Raw genomic sequence first — 17,752 nt, 5'->3', positions numbered from 1 at the left:
GAAGTGGATTGTTATAATTTAAAAATCAGAGTATTGTTCCCACTGATACAAAATTTGAATTTGTGGTAATCATACCTCCCTCACAGATGTGAACAGAGGGGTCTCCCACTGAAACTGTCTGACACAAAGCTTAGAGAGCAGAGAATTAAGCCTTTATGCATCCTTCCCTTTTTGCCCTTGTCTTTTGGAATATACTTTTATGGAGGTGTCTTCTCAGACATTTGCAAAAATAGAATACAGTAGGGTGACTGCAGGGGTAAGTAGACTTGCACAGGTTTCTGTTGGGGGTACCACATCTGCAGGCATAGCTCAGGGCTCGGGTGCAGAGCACTCCCAGTTGCTTTGGTGGCAGGAATGTTGTTACAGCCACAGCAAAGGTTCCCTTACCCTGAGTGAGCTCACAGGTCTGCTGCTGCTTTCAGTTAGACTTGGCTTGAATGTTCTATTTGTTCTGAAGTTATCTTTGATACAATCATAAAAGTAACAAGAAGATGGTCAGTAACTGCTTTAAATGTTTGAAGTACAGGACTATTTTTTGAATGCTCACATTTTAATTGGGCCAGTTGGCTTTGCTTCCACCAAGTTTTTGTGGTGTGACAAGCACCAGATAGTAGATTTGGGAAAGCATTTAGAAACACAAAGCTGCTGACTTGCAGTTACTGTTCACTAGCAGTAAGGGTTTTTTTTTTCATTGCTTTTCCCTGGAGGTCTAGGCCCAGCCTACACACATACCAGAATATTTAAATATGTATAGAAACTATTTTCAAACCCTTTTGAATCAAGAGGTTTTTTTCACTCCAGCTGGCTTAATTTCTGTGTCTTAGACTCTGCTGGGTTCCCATTTTGAACTTGTAATTCTTTCATTAGTCCTTCTATAAGGAAAACTACAAAGTCTGCTGACACAAACAATTCTGTCACTTGTATTAGTAATTCTCCTTTAAATGTCAAAATATGTACCAGGTAAATAATTTAGTAGCATGTCAAGGCTTAAGTTCCCATTGTCTGCTGAAATGCATCAGAATGTTGTGCAGCATGAGTTATGAAGAAACCTGCAGACTGTATTGGAAAAAAAAATATTCTGTGTCTTTTAATCTGAACTCTACATCTGAGAATGTTTTAAACAAGGTTGAATTGACTAAAACCACTCATGAAAGATACCAGGGACCTTGAACTAGAAGATAAGAGTAATTTCTCTGACAGATAATTCAGAAGAATTTCTGAGTGTTCTCTGCAACTTTGTTAACCTTAATAATTTGGTGTGGAACAGAAGCATGCTTGGGGTCAAGCATGTAGGTAGCTCAGTGAAGTATGAGGTCCCATCCCAGATAAATACCATCTTCTTTGGAACCCTGTGTTTAAGAACAGGAAATGTTTTCTTTCCTCACATTGAATTCTCTTTGATGTTTATGAACATAAAGATCTCTCTGTTTTGTAGAGGAGACAGAACTGTAACATCATATGGTGATAGGAATATAATAGTTACATGTTGATTCTTTTTACACAGATACATGCTACCAAGTTTATTGGCATTAAAGTTTAAATATTTGGGCTTGTTATTCATGTTTATGCAACACTCCCTGGACACTGCAGGGCTACCTTCCTTGGTTCCTTTGGAGAAGTGAAAGGAAGGGTAGCCTTAAAAATAGTAAGATGAGAGCACTGCTGGGTTGGGTGGTGATAAAGCATCTCAGAAGCCCTTCAGTAACTCTGTGCCTCAGCTCTCTCAGCACTCAGGTTCCCAAGCAGCTGCTCTCGAGGACAGCCACACTGCTGGCCCTGTGATGTATCAGAGCTGACTTGAGTTGCTTCAGAACTAAATGTAGCTCAAAAGCCACATGTTGATCCCTCTGGTGTAGGTATCTCAAGTTTGTTCTGTCTTAACGGCTGTTGGGTGTGCTGTATGGTTTGTTATCCCTCTGTGCTACGTAGGTTTCACAAGGCAAAAACCTATGGTAGTCCCTGTGAAAGAATTCATGAGGATGAAATATAGATACTTCACATTGTTCTGAAAATCTCTTTGTGTGTTACTTTGATTCTGAAACAAAACTTGTTTATTGAAGTTGAAATTCAGTTTTTACTAGGAATAGAACTTTTAGTGATGAATAGTGTTTAACATGACTGATATCTTGTCAGTTTGTTTCCAGAGCAGTTTTTCAAATTTAATTTCTGTGCCTCTGTTCTGTGTAAGTTATTAGACTTTTACTGGTTTTATTTTGTATAACACCTTTCTTCTTTTACTACAACAGATAAATCTGTGAGAAAGCACCAGTCTCGTGCTTTGTTCTCCATTTAGTACTTTGCTTACATCAGAGGTTTTAGTATGTACAGAAGACACAAGCACTGAATTCTTTTCTGACTGTGGATGTCTTTTTGCCTACTGTCATCACAATTGCCTCATGTGCACTTTTTTAGTTGATGCTGATTCTTACTGACCTTAATCCCTCTTCTGAAGAGAAATGCCTGTCGAACCTTGTAATACTGTCAAAAAGCATGAAGTTCAGGGAATCATAGCCTAGTGATGGAAAAGTCCTGTTAGGTCATCTAGTCCATCTCTTGCCAGCACAAGATTCTCCACAGGGACATTCCCTAATGGTCTGCCTACTTGAGAATGGTCTCTGGCTCTTCAGTTGGAAACCCAGAGACCGATCCATATAGATGTCCCATAGCAATGTTTCTTCTCTGTATTTGCTTATAGTTTGACCTGGAGACCATTCAGGTAATAGCCCGATGTCTGTCCAAGGCATCTACATGTGCACGTGTCTGTGGTGTATTGTAGCCAAAAGGCAGGAATGACTGCTGGCAAAATAACAAAACATTACCAGTGTCTAAGGGAACACATGACTGAGCCGGCCAGCATCTGATTTCCGCACAGGCAGGCAGCTCTTGCCAAGAAGCTGAGTATCAGTGACTGTGTTTATTAATGTGGCAGCTGTCCTCTCAAGTATCTTAATATTGTACTGGGTACAATTCTGAGCTTAGCAAAGCTGGGTATTTCTTTCAGGTTACCTGAACTATAGAGTAATATGTAAAGCTGTACACCTTACAGTACAAGATACTTTGTGATACTGGAGGATCTTAAATAAAGGATTATGGATCAATATTACTGAAAAGTTCTCTTGCTGGCAGAAGTGAATGCTGTATATACCTCTCAGAGCATGTTTATTTTAAATAAATTTATAATAAATATAATATATACCTAGTAGAAGTTGAAAGAGTCTCAGGAGGAATCTTGGTTCATTTATATGGTTCTGGGGCATAAGATTTCTCATCTGCTTCAGACAGTGTTGAGCAGAGGGTGGATTCTGAAGCTTTTCATTTTGGAGGCTTTTATAATGGCCTTGTTGAACTAATAGTGTTTCTCAAGGAATGGCCCATAAATTGATACTGGATTTGGAGGTCAGTATATTCTTTGGGCTGTGAGAATCAGTCTGTCAAACCTCTCTGGCAGATTTCCAAACTGTACAGCCAGGTATTATATGTTTAGTTTGTAAACTGTATACTAGCCGGTCATGTTTCAAGCTGTAAGGACAGTGGCTGTCTTGAATTACTATGTATACAACTAGTCCTTAAAATAACTCCCTTTTCCAATGTGGGGAAAAGCTTTAGTGTAACTTTTTTCTATAGTGGTTTGATTTAGTTACTTAGTACAGTGTAGGAAAACTGGTGCTTTGAAAGCTTAAATTTATGATAGAACATATAACACATCCTTTTAAAATTGTTTTTAGTCTCAAGGTTCACATTTTGCTGTTAAAAAAATGCAAAATTTTAATGCTGTTATGCTAGGTACTCTGAAAATGAAAATTTCATAGACTTAAAAATTAGTTGAATATTGCCAAAGGGAAGAGCAGATAGCTTTTTTGTTTTGGTTTTTTTTTTTCCCTCCAATTTTTTTTTTCCCAAACATCTCCTGAGACAAACATACCTACCTCACTTGGTATCATCAAACTAATATTTTGATGAGCACTACTTTTTATTAGGTAGTCCAGGACTGTATTTAAGTTGCTGAACACTGATCAGCATAGTTTATAAACAGATTATAAAAAGGTGAGTCATACTGAAGGTAATTTTCTAAGTCTTTGTAAAGTAATGCTGGGGTGGAGAAAACTATTGAAAATGCCTCTTTTTGTAGGTATGTGATGAAATCTGCTTATGCAGTCCTGTGAATATTTGGGTACATTGCACTGCATGAATGATCAGTTGCATGATTATATCAATGTGGTAGTTTCTATTCACAAGATCTTTAATAAAAATAAGATTTGGAATTAATAGAAATGCAGAATGTCAAATGGGGAAAACCATGACATGCAGAGCAAAGAGCTGAATAGGGGCCAAGAGATATTCCAGATGCACACTGCTGTATCATAAGAAGTATAGAAGTCTGTGAGATGCAGAAATCTGGGTTTCCACAAAATGTTAACTTTACCTGTGTAATTCTTGTCAGCAGGAGAAGGAAGACTGGATGAAAAAAAATATGCTTCAGTTTGAGCAGTTGTCCTTGTCACAGAAAATTTTCTCTCCCAGCTAAGATCTGAATTTACTATCCATTTGAAAAACAGTAAAAATAGGGTTTTGAAAATCCAAGTCCTGAGTTTATTATATACGCCTTGAAATATTGAGAATAAAGTAGTGATTTGAAACAGAAATGTCATGTAATTTCTAAAGTCAATGGAAGGTAAGACTTTTGACATTCCTTAAAATTTAATCCCTCTGTAGTGCATGTGATTTCATGTGATCTCTCACCCTCTGAGAAACTGCTTCATTATCTTGCATAACAGTTTGGCAGAGCTCCATGTTTGCTCTACAGAATAAAGGAATAGTGTTTGTACAGAAATAGTTTGAGAATTTACAAGATGGAGAAGGAGCTCTAAGTCTACAATCCCCTTCATAACTTGTAAGAAGCCAACCTTTTTCACTATGGCTATGTTGCTATTAATTTTGTAATAGTTATTTCTGTAGGAGCTAAAGTTTGCAAAGCTTTTGCAAAATATTTAGAAGCTGTTTTAATTTGTACAATAAGAATTTGATGCTATTTTCCTCTTCAGTGTCAGCACATTTAATTATATTTTGGAGTTTTCAATTGGTAACTTCATATGGTCTCTTTTCTAACTTGTACCAGCATAAAGAGGATCAGAAGCAAATACTGGTTATCAAGACTACTTTATTCTCTTGCAGAATTACAGATGTTTATTTACCCAAAGAAAGATATTGTTCACATTTTATTACCTAACTTCTGTTTCTACAGATGTTTTTTTTCCTCTGCACACTGTTAAATTTAGGACGTAGCATTTTGTGGGGGGAAAAAAATCTCAGATACACACAAAAAAATCTGGTGCTGTAAGTTTTGGTTCAAAATTTGTCTTTTATGCACAAAGACTTCCAAGAGAGTGTCTGAACTTTTGTGGTTTCTCTTTGTAGGTGAGGAAGGCTGCACAAACTGACCCTGTCTCTTTGCTATGTGAGTGATCTGAGCTCATTGTCTAGGGTGAAAAGAAGCACCACAGATTGATTCACTGCCCACAGAGTGTAGAAGGTTGTGCTGGGCTTTTCGCAGCCTGAGTGGTCTGTATCTGTTGGAAAAATTCTGTGCAAGGGCCTGAAGGTTCTCATGGCACTGGAAATTTAGAAACACTCTGTGAAATGGCAGGGAAAGACACAATTTTTATTCAGTTGCTATTGGGATATGCAGATAGCACTCTGTATTTTGCCTCTTGCTTCTTTTTTGCTTCTACCAAAAAGGGTTTAACTAAATCCACTTCAGAAGTTCAATTGATGTCCTGTTATTGATATTTGTAATTCTTAATTACCAAATCTTAAAAGAAGTGTGTCCAGTTGATGCAGCAACTCCAAACCTCCCATCACTGTTGGGATCCAGTTGTAACACTGGTAAAAAGATGCTGTACGTTCTTTAGATTTGAAGAAAACAAGGCACTTGGCTGAAGATTGTTGTGTATGGATACATGGATCTGTGCATGCATGGAAGCTAGAGGTCACGTGGAATGGCTCAAAGTGCTAATTTGAAAATATTTCATCAAATCAATACCAATCATTAAAGTTTTCATTAAATTAATAATTTACACTCATGCAATTGATTTATTTATTGTGAGTGTACTTGAAGTAATTTCAGCAGCATGGGGATATTTTTAATTTAATTTAATGTATTAATGGATGCATCTAATTACTCAGTGTTACTGAAATGGACTTAAATTTGATATGGAAGTAGTTTAATTTAGAACACTACAGCAAAATAGTTTGGATGTACAGCTGTAGCTGACGCCTCTGTGTACAGTCTTTATAGTGGTGTGGTATCAATTCGGTCACAGTATTTTTTTAAACTATCAAAGGAGTGGACAGTTTCATTCCATAAATATCATAACCAAAACATGATCAAATAGATTTATAAAAGGATCAGAGATGTTTATACCCTGATTCACTTTGTTCAGATGTAAGAATTCCAGCTAAGATGTGAGTGCTGCAGTGATAACAGCAATCATTCACTAAGGAGTCATTCTGTGCAGCTAAAATACTTGTATTTGCTATTGATCCAGTAAGTTAGCAACCTGCAAAAGCTTTTTTCTTTGTATAAAGTAACCAACACAGAGAACATGCTTAATTGTTTCTACATTAGCTGCTGGATTGGAAATGTAGATCTTGTAGGAAGCTAGGAGATTTGTACTCTATATTTAACACTTCATTCTTCTGTTCTGCTACACTATCACAGTAAGTGAGTAGTTCATACTATGAAGAAAAGGAGAAATAAATGCCAGTGAACTTAAGCACAAGCAGATAGGAAGGAAGTTTGTGTCTGTCACAGGAAATGGAAGAACAAGCCCCTTAATATTCATACAAGTAATGTTTCTTTGCTCCAGCAAAGAGATGAGTTTGTTTACCATATTGGTGCTGAACTGGTGGTGTCCTTAAGATACCGAGGAAGTTTCTGTTAAGTAACAGTATTTATGCTTGCCAATATGAAAGTAAAGTACTGGTAGTAAGACTGGTCTTTTAAAGCAAGATAATTTGCCATTGGCTCAAAATAAAGTTTATAGATATGACAGAATGAGCCCTGGTGGAAGAACATGCCATTGGTACCCACAGAGGCTGTAAACATTTTATGATATATGCCAACTCCATTTAGATTTTCTTCTCCTTTTCTTTTTTTCTTTTTTTTTTTTTTTTTTTTTTTTTTTTAGGAATTAGTAAACGCAGCAGACTCATGTAATATTTGATTTACATATAATGTAAAATAAGGGATTTGATTTGGTGATGGACATGCTTAAGGACATATGCTGTCTATTTTGAACAAATAATTCTTACTGGACTCACAGTTAAAAGATATGCCAAATTTGTCCTTGGAGAAAAGGCTGTAAGCAGCAAAACTAAAATACAGCTTATGTGTGTGTTGCATATTAGTGCAACTGTAGAGCAACCAAACGGAAATTGAAAAGGTTTCAAGAACTTCTGTGTATTTATTTCATTCTATTTTGTATCTGTTGAGTCTGTGTGTTTCACTACTGTAGTATTTTTTCCCAAGTAGAATCACTAGAGAACAAGTTGTACATAGTTTTGAAATGCACCCCATTTAGATGAGTTTGAGGTGAGGTATTGCATTAAATCAGTCAAGCAAGTAAACATACTCTGTTATTTTTTTATTTTCAGCAGTGACCTACACCTCATGGAAAAGATTTTTACATTGGTGGGAGTAGTTACAGTAGTGCTTAGTGAGCATTTCTACTTTTGGTCTAATTTTGTTCATCCCACTTCTTATATTTATTAATAACATACGTAGACTGCAAATTCATGCCATGAGGCAAGATGCCACACTTAAAAGTAGTATCTGTTGGAATTGTCAGTTGATAACTAAGTAATACATTTTTTTTCTAGGTCATTTGAGCATATGAGGCAAAGATCTTGCTGATGGTGCAGTTGGTACCTTTTGTCCCATGAGATTCTATCAACTGAAAGATTTCCTTCGTAATTTGACAGAGGATGTGTGAAATATTCAGGAAGTACCTGATATGTGTACGTGGCATATTAAGGAAAAAGCTTTTTAAAAAAGAAAAAAGATAAGGGCTAAGAGAATCTTTTTTTGAAATGATACAGTATAGAGAAACAGACTCTAAAAATAGGTGGGTAATAAAATAGTGCTCACAGCAGTAATACTGAAATACTGAGAAGTGATTAAACAGACTGAAAGACCCACTTTTCAGAAAGCATTCCTGATCCTAACAGAACAGAGAAAAGACAAGGAGTAACTAAAAAGAAAGCATGGGAGGAGAAAAGAGTTCTTTCTCAGTTTTAAATTTAAGTAGAGCAGTGCAAAGTGTCTATTGAAAACCTGCTAGGAAGTGCTTCCTTGCAGCAAGCTTTTATTCATCTTTAAATATCAAAAATAATAGAAATCCCATTTAAAAACAATTATATAGAAGGCTTTCCTTAAGTAGAACCATTATGCAAACGAAGAAATACCAGAGATTCCTGGCATTCTCAGTCTGTTAGTGCTGCAGTTGGTCACTCCAAGCTCTGTTAAGGAGTGAGAGGAGCTGGGCAGGGCAGGGCTGTGTTTGTATCTGTGATGTGCTTGCAAGACTTCCCGTATCAAGCAAGTTTCATGTCACAGAATTTCTCCACCAGGAGCGTTTCTTAGGATGGTGAAATCCTTGCTACCAGCCTGCCAAAACGAATCCTGGTAAGTAAAAGTAAACAAATCCAGCGAAAGTAGAAAGGTGACTTCTTTGCTTTCCTTCTATTATTTCCACGGGGAAGGGTGGAGTCACAGGGAATAACAGTACATGTTTCCTTTAACATTTAGAGACAAGGTGATTTCACTAACAGATTAAATATCCTGTGTTGCATTAATGTGTTGCAGTTCATATTTGAGTGATTTCAGAAGTAGAGACTCCACTGAATTTTAAGTCATAGCATGTCTCTTTATGGTCTTTATATAAAAGAATAAGGAACAGGGAGTTCTGTTGCAAAGCTTATTTTATAATCTTTAGAACCTGATTGGGATTCTTAATTTTATTAGAAATTTTAAAGCAAATTACCCAAGTGATAATGTGGCTTAATTTTGTCACAGTTACGGTGTCTACACCTTTGTAGAAATAGAGCTTATCTGATGTCTTTGAAATATAAAGGACCTGTTCCCTTATTTATATATCTGACATGTAGATCAGCCTTTCAGGATTAGCAAGTTCACATAATGCTGACTATTTTTTGGTTCATAATAATTGGTTGTAGATAGTTTTGTACAACCATTCCTACTGGCCTGTGCCAAATTTCCTCTGCCTGACAGTGAGATTCTGTGAGTATGATGAATCCAGGTATTTGAATCCTTACTGTAAAAATCTATTACAAAGCTATAACAATACAAAGAACTGAATTAAATTTCCATATATTTCCAAACTTGAGGAGTCTCACAGGAGAGTTTGTTCAGTATTTGTGAGAATGACCTGAAGATGTAGTCCCAGTTCCACTGGCAAAGGGGAAAATCCTGTTGTGCTAATAATGGTAATTTTCTTTCAGTCTGCTGAAAATACACCTGTAAATTAGAAGATGACATGCAAAAGGTTTTACTGGTGCCTCTGCTTTGTCTTCATTGTTATTTTAATCTCTTCAGTTGAAACCCTTTATCAGTTTGCAGGCACCTTTCAACTGTTCTGTTTTCACACAAAGGAACAGAAATTCTTAGAGATGTGTTTGCTGCTCCAATAATGAGGGTCTAGCATGCTTTGCAACCTTACATAGAAAGCATACTTTATAAAGCATGGCAGGTTTCTTATATGTTAGGTAAATATTTTTAAGATTTTCTAAAATGGTATGTATGTCTTTCTTTCAGCATGAGTACTTGGAAATGTAAAATGTATGAGGCAGGGCTTCTTTGGTCCTTGTTTGATTTTTGGGTACCACGATTTACATTTTGTTTATTTCAAAGGGGAATTCCAAGTCCTGTGGCAGAACAGTCCTGCCATGCACTGTAGTTAGCTGAAAGAAAATTTAGCTCGTATTGGCAGCATTCTCTCAAAGCATTTTTCCTGTGATTTATCTTTGAAAATAATCTTTCTTCTTGTGGTGCTATTCTATAGTTTTAACGGAGGAAGAATAAGAAATAAGACCACTCTGTTCATATACTGGCTCGTTTGCTTAACAGTTGCAACTTTGGGAGCCTTTATCAGTTGGTTTTCTATTGGAGGAAAAGACTGCAGCATACTTTCTGAAAGTGACTTCATTAGCTACCAAGTCTTTATCTTGGTATAGCTCATCTTTATCTTGAATAACTGTATCTACACATGGTGAGTAGTGTACTTCAGCCCAAGTGTCAGTACCAAAACTACATCAAATTCTGTGTTAGATTTAGAATTTGAGAGCATTTTGTTGTGCTCATAGTGAAGTCTTTTTTCAGAGACTGAAAATGAGCTACGTGCTAAGGAAAAACTGCTGAAACTGAGTGATGCAGTGCCATCTAGCATTTTCCAACTTGGTGGTGTTTACTTTTAATTTGCTGTAGTAGCAGTGAGAGACCTCATCTGGTGATAGCCTCTGATTGTGCTAAGAGCTCCATTGTATGTATATATAGCAGGAGGCAGTTCCTGCCCTGGAGAGTTTACATAGTTAAACATAAGGATGGACAAAGCAAAGGAGAAAACATGCACATAGTTGTCTACCAGGGTAACCAGAGACCTAGGGATGGCATCTATCCACTGGCCTGGAGGTCCAGTGGTCTGTGCATTAAATGAGAGTGCCTTATGAAAAAAAATTAATTTAAAAAATGGGATAAGTTTGTTCTTTTATTTTCAGAGCGTTTAGAGTGTCACAAAAAATTTCCTAGCTGTTTCTTTTAGACAGCTTGAAGTACAATGTCTCTGACCTTCCAAATGCACCCTGTAGATATAATTCCTGTAGATTTATGTGTGTTCTGTGGAATACCTATTGCTATATATTTAAAAAGCATTGTCTGGAGTGTGCAGTGGTTGCATTGAGCTATTTTGGAACACTAGAAAAATCCTCCAGATGGCAGAGTAACTGCTTCAGAGTATATACAGTAGATGGGGATATGGTTTTATCCCTCACACTACACATCTATCCCTCATCTTTTTCAATTGGTATCCAATAGAAGAGCTAAATTTTTTGAAAAAAAAGTTGATCAGACATGATCAAATGAAACAAATGGAACAAATTTCCACTTTAATATATGCTTGTTATGTTCAGAGTTGTACTATTTTGTACTACTTTGTTCTATTTGTAAATAACTAAAAGTCAGAATGAAACTTAGTTATATGTGCAGTGGCTTAAAAGATTTCATTAGCAGTACAAAAAAGGTGGCTATACTAAGAGTATGTGGGATGTTTCCAGGTCATGTTTCACATTCCATTTCTTATTGCCTAGTACAGCAATAATAGCAGAAAAGCTTCATAATAAAACAATGGGAAGCAAATTCCTTTTTGACACTTTTACTTAGTGTACTTAGTGTAGCCAAAGAAAATTAACTCTTCCCTTCATTCAAAAGTCAGTAATGCTTAGTGTCTCTTTAATAAATCTGTGTGAAATCATACATTTGAGGCAGAATTTGTCACGTATGCCATCTTCATATTTTGACTCTTCTTGTGCCTAGCATCTATCTCAGCTACAAGAATCATCTCTGGAGAATGCATCATCTCCTTATATTTTCAGGATTTCTCATTCAATATCCTGTAATACAGACTTCAGGAGAGAAGGTTGTATCATGGCAGTGTTAGATATATTTAAATTTTATTCTAATGCAGTTTTGCTGCTGGAAGGAGCAGGAAAAAAAAAATTATAACTCTCCATGTCCTTAGAAATCATCAGCTTATATGCTTCAGGTAACTGGCAGTCCATCTGCCACAGAATGAGGGTATCAATGCCATTTTGGCCTCTTCATTTGCAGAGAGGCAGCAGGTGGCTGGATGCATCCCTCCACTATTGCTTTTGAGTCCTACATGATGGTAAATGATTTCTAAAACAGCCTTGTGATAAATAAAGCGTGAAATACTCTTGAAAGATGCTTGTCCAGAGCTCTCCCTTGTTTAAGAACAGGATTTGCTTTGAGAGACATTTTGACACATCTGGATGCACAGCTTCTTAGCTGAAGGCAAGCAGACATTGCAGTGAAAAGGGACAGCTGGGTCCTGCTGGCTCAGCACACTGGAAGCTTGCACTAAAATGCTGACACTGCATCGTGACCACAGTTCCCAGGTGATCACTCCATTGCCTGTGACATTAGAAATCAGCAGAAAGTTGTCTGAGAAATCATTCATGCAAACTCAAGAGAGAGAGAAAGGAAAAGAGGAACCACAGCTGACTCTCTGGAGAAGTGGCAAATCAATGAGGTTCCACGTTACAGAAGTTTGGGCTGGTTCATTCAATTCTTCAAGTAAAGTGAGAGCTAATTTCAGACCCAGGTGTACACATTGTTGTGCCCTGATGTCAGGAAAAAAGAAAAAATGCACAATAATTTTTATTTAAATAAATTTTATTTAAATTCATATGACCTATATGAGTGCATAGACTTATTTCATATTAGCTCTCATTCTCTCTGTTTTTATCTTTTTGCTGACTCCAGGAGAATCCATGAAAGGAAGGAACACATAAAACTCCATGTGGCTTATAGCCATTATTTGTCACCTTCTTAAGCAAACACCTTCATTTTTGTTTTTTTTCATTGGCAGAAAGAAAAAATTGGAACTCTTGGACAACTCAAGTCTTTACATAAATGTTTTGCTTTACTGTGGATTTTATACTTTGGCAAGTAGAAGTTGAAGTGAGTGCAGAGACCAAGAATTCTTTATAAATATTTGTAGGTTAATAGCATTTCATATTTAGTGAGAGCACCTAAAGCAATTCCAGAGGTTTTTTTTTTAAAATTTTTTAATTGTACAAATTCTAAGCCTAGAGTTAGTCCCTGGGACCTTATGTTTGTAAATAGTTTGCAAACCAACAGTAAATACGATTGCAAAGCTTTAATTCCTGCATTAATTTCAAAAGGGCTTGTATCATTGCTCAAAATATCAACAAAAGTGTTGTTAAAATGATAAATCCTATTCTGAGAAATGCTTTTGTCTGTTATCTATTTAGACTGAAAGAGATAAAGTGTGTACAAATTGAAATTTGCCTTTAGCTTTTTTTAAAGTTTAATCTAAATTAGATGCCTTAGCTGCTTTTACTGCTTTTTTTACTACTTAATTCAAAATTAAAAGCTCTAAAGTGCAGTTCTCTTGTGAAAAAATAAGAATTTCTCAAAGAAGTCTGCTACAGACAAGTGCTGCCAATAGGGGGGGTGAAATCTCTATACCCAGTGATTTGGCAAAATATTGAAAATTATATTGTCTTTGTTACAATGGGCTTTAACAAGGTAAAATATGTCAAAATTAAAATTACAATTTGTTACATAACACATAGGCAAAAAAATTAGAAACCAGTGACAGTGTACTGTGCCTTTTGTAATTTGTCTGTAGGAATGGTGTTGAATAGAGGACATGCTATATTAATATTAAGTATGTGATATGTGGTTAGCTATGGAAATCTTTATCTGTCAGTATTTGAAAGTTATAAACAGAGATACTTTGGAAGAAACAGAACCTTCTAAACGATTTTGCATTGAATTTGTACAGAAAAAACAGGAGAGGTAATGATTCTGCTTTGAATAGCTTGGAGTTCTTGAATATTTATTTTAAGGCTTAAATTTAAAATGTAAAAGGCAGACATTTCAGTTACTGTTATATGGTTTTTAACTTGGCTTGGCTTGGATCATTACCGTGAGCACGGATGACAGACACAGAGAGGGCTGCAGGATTTCAGCAAAGAATAAAAGGCAGTTAAGAACAGGAGGAGAATGAGTTACGCTGAGGTTAGAAAAGTTGGATAGATTCAGGTTGGCAGTTCCCAGTGGAATTCATACTAGACTACTTACAGAAGTAGCTGAAGCAATGTCTGAAGCATTAGCAATTATCTTTGAAAACCCACGGAGGATGAAGGGGAGAGGCCCCAGTGGTCTGGAGATGTGCATAATACAGTTCATCTCTTTAAATAGGAGAAAAAGATCATCTAAGGAACGATAGAGAAAGGAGCTTCACTAGTATCAGGAAAATAATAGACTAAATTGTTTATAGCATCTTGAGGGCAGTAAGCCGGTAGAGATGTTTCTTGTGCCTTTTGATGTACGAATAATATCAAGCCAATAGTTTTTCCAATAGTTGAATAGCCAGGTAGATGATTAATGTAAGGTTTGTAATGTCCTGATTATCAATCTAATGAGGTAAAAATAGAAATCCACTTTGAAACTGTCGAAAACAACATGCTTAGTATACTACTCTGGTTTGCTGTCAGAAAGGGTAGCTGGTTTGGATGATGTTGCACCAAGTGTTTATTCTTCTACCCCTATAAAGACAGTTTTCTGGATCATAACAGTCTGAAACTGCTTCTAAATCATTTGAGGGGCAGGTTGGAGTTTGGAATGTTCTTGATTAAAGAAATTATCCGAGTAAATTGAAAAGCAGATGAAGAAATCAGTTGCAAAATATAAAATGAGGAATAACTGGTTAGCAGCAATAATACAAAAGATGAATGGGGAATTGTGGAAGGCTGCAAACTGAGTATGTGAACACTGATGCTGTTTCAAAAAAAGCAAACATTGTTCTGAAATACATTCATAGGATTGTCAATATCAGATGTATTATCGAGACCTCTTCTGAGGCCAGGAGTAATTTATTCACTTTTTGGCTTTGCCTCTAGGAAGAAAATGGATAAGTTAGTGGAGAGCAGCAAATATGGTATGGTAAGAAAGATTTGCCAAATAAGGCAAAAACTAAACCTAGAAACGGGAAGAAAAGAGCAATCGTCAGTTTTCAAATAGGTAAAAAAACTGTTGAAACATAAATAGCAACTCTTGTTCCCCAGGACCACTGGCTGTAGGATCAGAGATAAAAAGTGCTTTGTTTGCAGCAAACAGAGGTCAGTACAAAATTGATCAGTCTGTCATTTTATCTTCCGTCCCCTTCCTAACACTTCTAAATGAAGAAATGAACTGTCATTTATACCGAGGTACATGCACACAGACTGTGTTTTAAAGATTTTCAAAAGCAAGCCTAAAACAAACCTGTAGGTGATTTAGTTATATTTATCTTGACTCACTGGGAGAGAATAGGCTAAATCATACAGAACATTTTAATGAGATAAGGACTGGATTTTGCTCTACAGCCTTAAATAATTTTTACTGTACAGTCTTGGTAGATCATTTTCTGAGATCCAGTAAGGGACGTGTAGCTCCAGCCAAGATGCTGATGGCAAGGGGAGGACATCACCTCCAGAACAATTCCTGTGACTCATAGATTGCTCCTAACTACTCCTTGGGAAAAGCAATGGACCTTGGCCTGAGTGATTTGTCCTTCAAGCTGTCAATCAAGCCCTATGAGGATAGATGATCTCTTGATGTCTGTTAGAGCCTCTAATTCTGTGATTTTCTGATTATTTAAATGTCATTTTTTTTTTCGTTAGACTTACAGGCTAAAACAGCAAGTTCTGTTTAGACTTTTCAGTTTATGATTCATTGACTAAAACAACTGTTCTTGCCTGTTGTTTTACTGTGGCTGACAAACATGTCAGTACTTGGTAGAGAGAATATTTCTTCCTCATTTGGTTGAAAATAATTTTTAATTTGTCTTAATATGTTTCCCTAAAACAGCAGGTTTGGAGAAGTTGATTTAAACATAAGTATAATTATGTTTAAATATTGATACACTTGATGAGATAGGAGGTGAAATAATCTGTATAGTAAGCTAATTAAATTGCTTACATACGTATTTTCCATGTTATTAAAACCCCAAATGTTTCATCTTAAGGCAAATTGTAACCTTATCCAATATTTTTTAATTCTTGGCTTAGAATTATGTCTGAAATTAGTGTTTTGCTAAAAACATGTAATAGGGTTTTAGATACACAAAGTTGTCACTTAGGAGCTGGACTCTCAAATCATGCTGGATCTTCAGTTTCTCTCATGGTAGTCTAGAAGGACTGGTTACTCAACTGGTGAATCCTGTTGAGGGTCTCTCTGCATTGAAACAGATACACTGATTTAGTGTGAGAATCTTCAGTGCAAGCTGTGATAGGTGTCTTGAGTTCTTGTAGTAAGCTTTTGGTAACAGCTACTCACCTTTTAATTCTTCAGGATCAATCTACATGGGTCAGCTGCATTCCTGTATGTTCAGAATCCAAGCAGTTATAGAGATAAGATAGAAAGGCTAATCTTAGTTTTGATTGCTGTCTTTTGAGTGTACTGGGCTGAAATATGTGAGTTGAAATCTCTTGTGTGAATGATGTATCATGAATTCCCTGTCTAGTTATATTATAGAAATATGCCCTGTTACCATAGCAGCAACCAGGCATTTCAGGTAAGGAGTAGGTATCTTTTCCTAAGAGTTCCATTAAAAAAATACTTCTATCACCTACTGTTATTCTTTTATAGTAAACAAGATTATAGGATATTTGTATTCTGTGTTCTACCTTTAATATTTTGAGGAGAGGGAGAACATAATCATAGGTCACAGATTGAGAACTTGGGTGATGCTCTTTGTGAATGACTGCATTACAGTACTGGAAATACTATTTCTCTCTGGGATAATGTGCTTTCCTTGGTCGTGTACTATTTAAGCTATTTAAGGTAAAAGGACTTTTAATTTAGTGTAGTCAGAACAATTAGGATTCCCCTATGGGAGGTATATAATTATTTTGGAACACAAGCATCAAGTTTCTTAACATGCTCAGCTAAGCTTCTCTCAGTGTGGAGAGAATTTTCTAGTTTTTGTTGTATATTCTTTAATTTTTCTGGTTCTTATCTCACATTTCTCACATATCTCCTGTTCTTCTAAGGAGCCAAAAATCCTACATAAATGGAGGCAACACTGTACAAGATAATAATAAAAACATTGATAATAGTAGCAAAGAAGCTATGTAGCTGGTAGAATATAACAACAGAAATTATCTTTTTGCATGTTGTGGTGTGGGGAAGCTCTTTCCTTTTCACTGACATTTTAAGGTTTGGTTACAAGTTGAGTTCCAGTAGTGGGAGAAACTTGTTGTTAATGACATGCTAAGGTGTTTATTTTGTTGTTGATGAAAAAAAAGGTTTTGATAAGCAAAAATATTTCCTGGAAGATGGAATGAAAAAAAAAAAAAAAGAAGAAGAAGCCTGAAATATAGTTGCTTCTGTAGTATTACACATTTCCCAATTTAAAAAGTAAGGGTGAAATGGTGCCCAAGGATAGAGTCTTGGAAACTGCAGCACACAAGATTCATCAGCTGAAATTAATCCTCATACTCAGACCAGCCTGAGGTTTGACATGTGCTGTCATGAAGGATGTTCAGCCCATCCCCAGGGGGATACTTGCAAGTCCCTCCTCATATCTGGCACTGCTTCATGGCCTGGCCACCTCTGCTGGACTGTGGGCTGGTAAGAACAGGGTAAATCTTAGAGCACATGAAGCTGGTGGGCTGTCACAGCCCTCTGTTCTGCCCATTTGGTTTTCTGTGGTTCTGCCAGCTCCACAAATGAGCCTTGCTGTAACTGCCAGTGGCACATTGAAATACAGGCTCTGGGGTGAGTGTCTGTGCCTGAGAATGGGGCAATTTTGTGCCAGTTCTCAATCAAATCCTATGTAGCTGACTCTAGTAAACTGTAGCCACATTCTGGATTGCTTTAGAAACGAGATCAGTAGTTCATGTTACTGCCTGTGGTTGCATGTGGAGC

General features: G+C 36.5%; 1 protein-coding gene across 17 annotated transcripts in view; it reads left to right on the top strand.

The window, feature by feature from the left end:
- The window catches only part of TJP1 (tight junction protein 1), a 184,553-nt gene that overhangs the window by 54,673 nt on the left and 112,128 nt on the right, over positions 1-17,752 (top strand). Inside the window, exon 1 of one of the 17 annotated variants that reach the window (XM_071755011.1) lies at positions 8,660-8,683. The exons of the other annotated variants lie outside the window; for them this stretch is intronic. The gene's annotated coding sequence lies outside the window, so the exon portion shown is untranslated. Of the gene's footprint in view, positions 1-8,659; positions 8,684-17,752 lie in introns of those variants that run through there. 17 annotated transcript variants of the gene reach the window in all.

This window comes from Heliangelus exortis, chromosome 11 (assembly GCF_036169615.1).
Source record: "Heliangelus exortis chromosome 11, bHelExo1.hap1, whole genome shotgun sequence".
Lineage (NCBI taxonomy): Eukaryota > Metazoa > Chordata > Aves > Apodiformes > Trochilidae > Heliangelus > Heliangelus exortis.
This window is presented reverse-complemented; position numbering and strand designations above follow the sequence as displayed.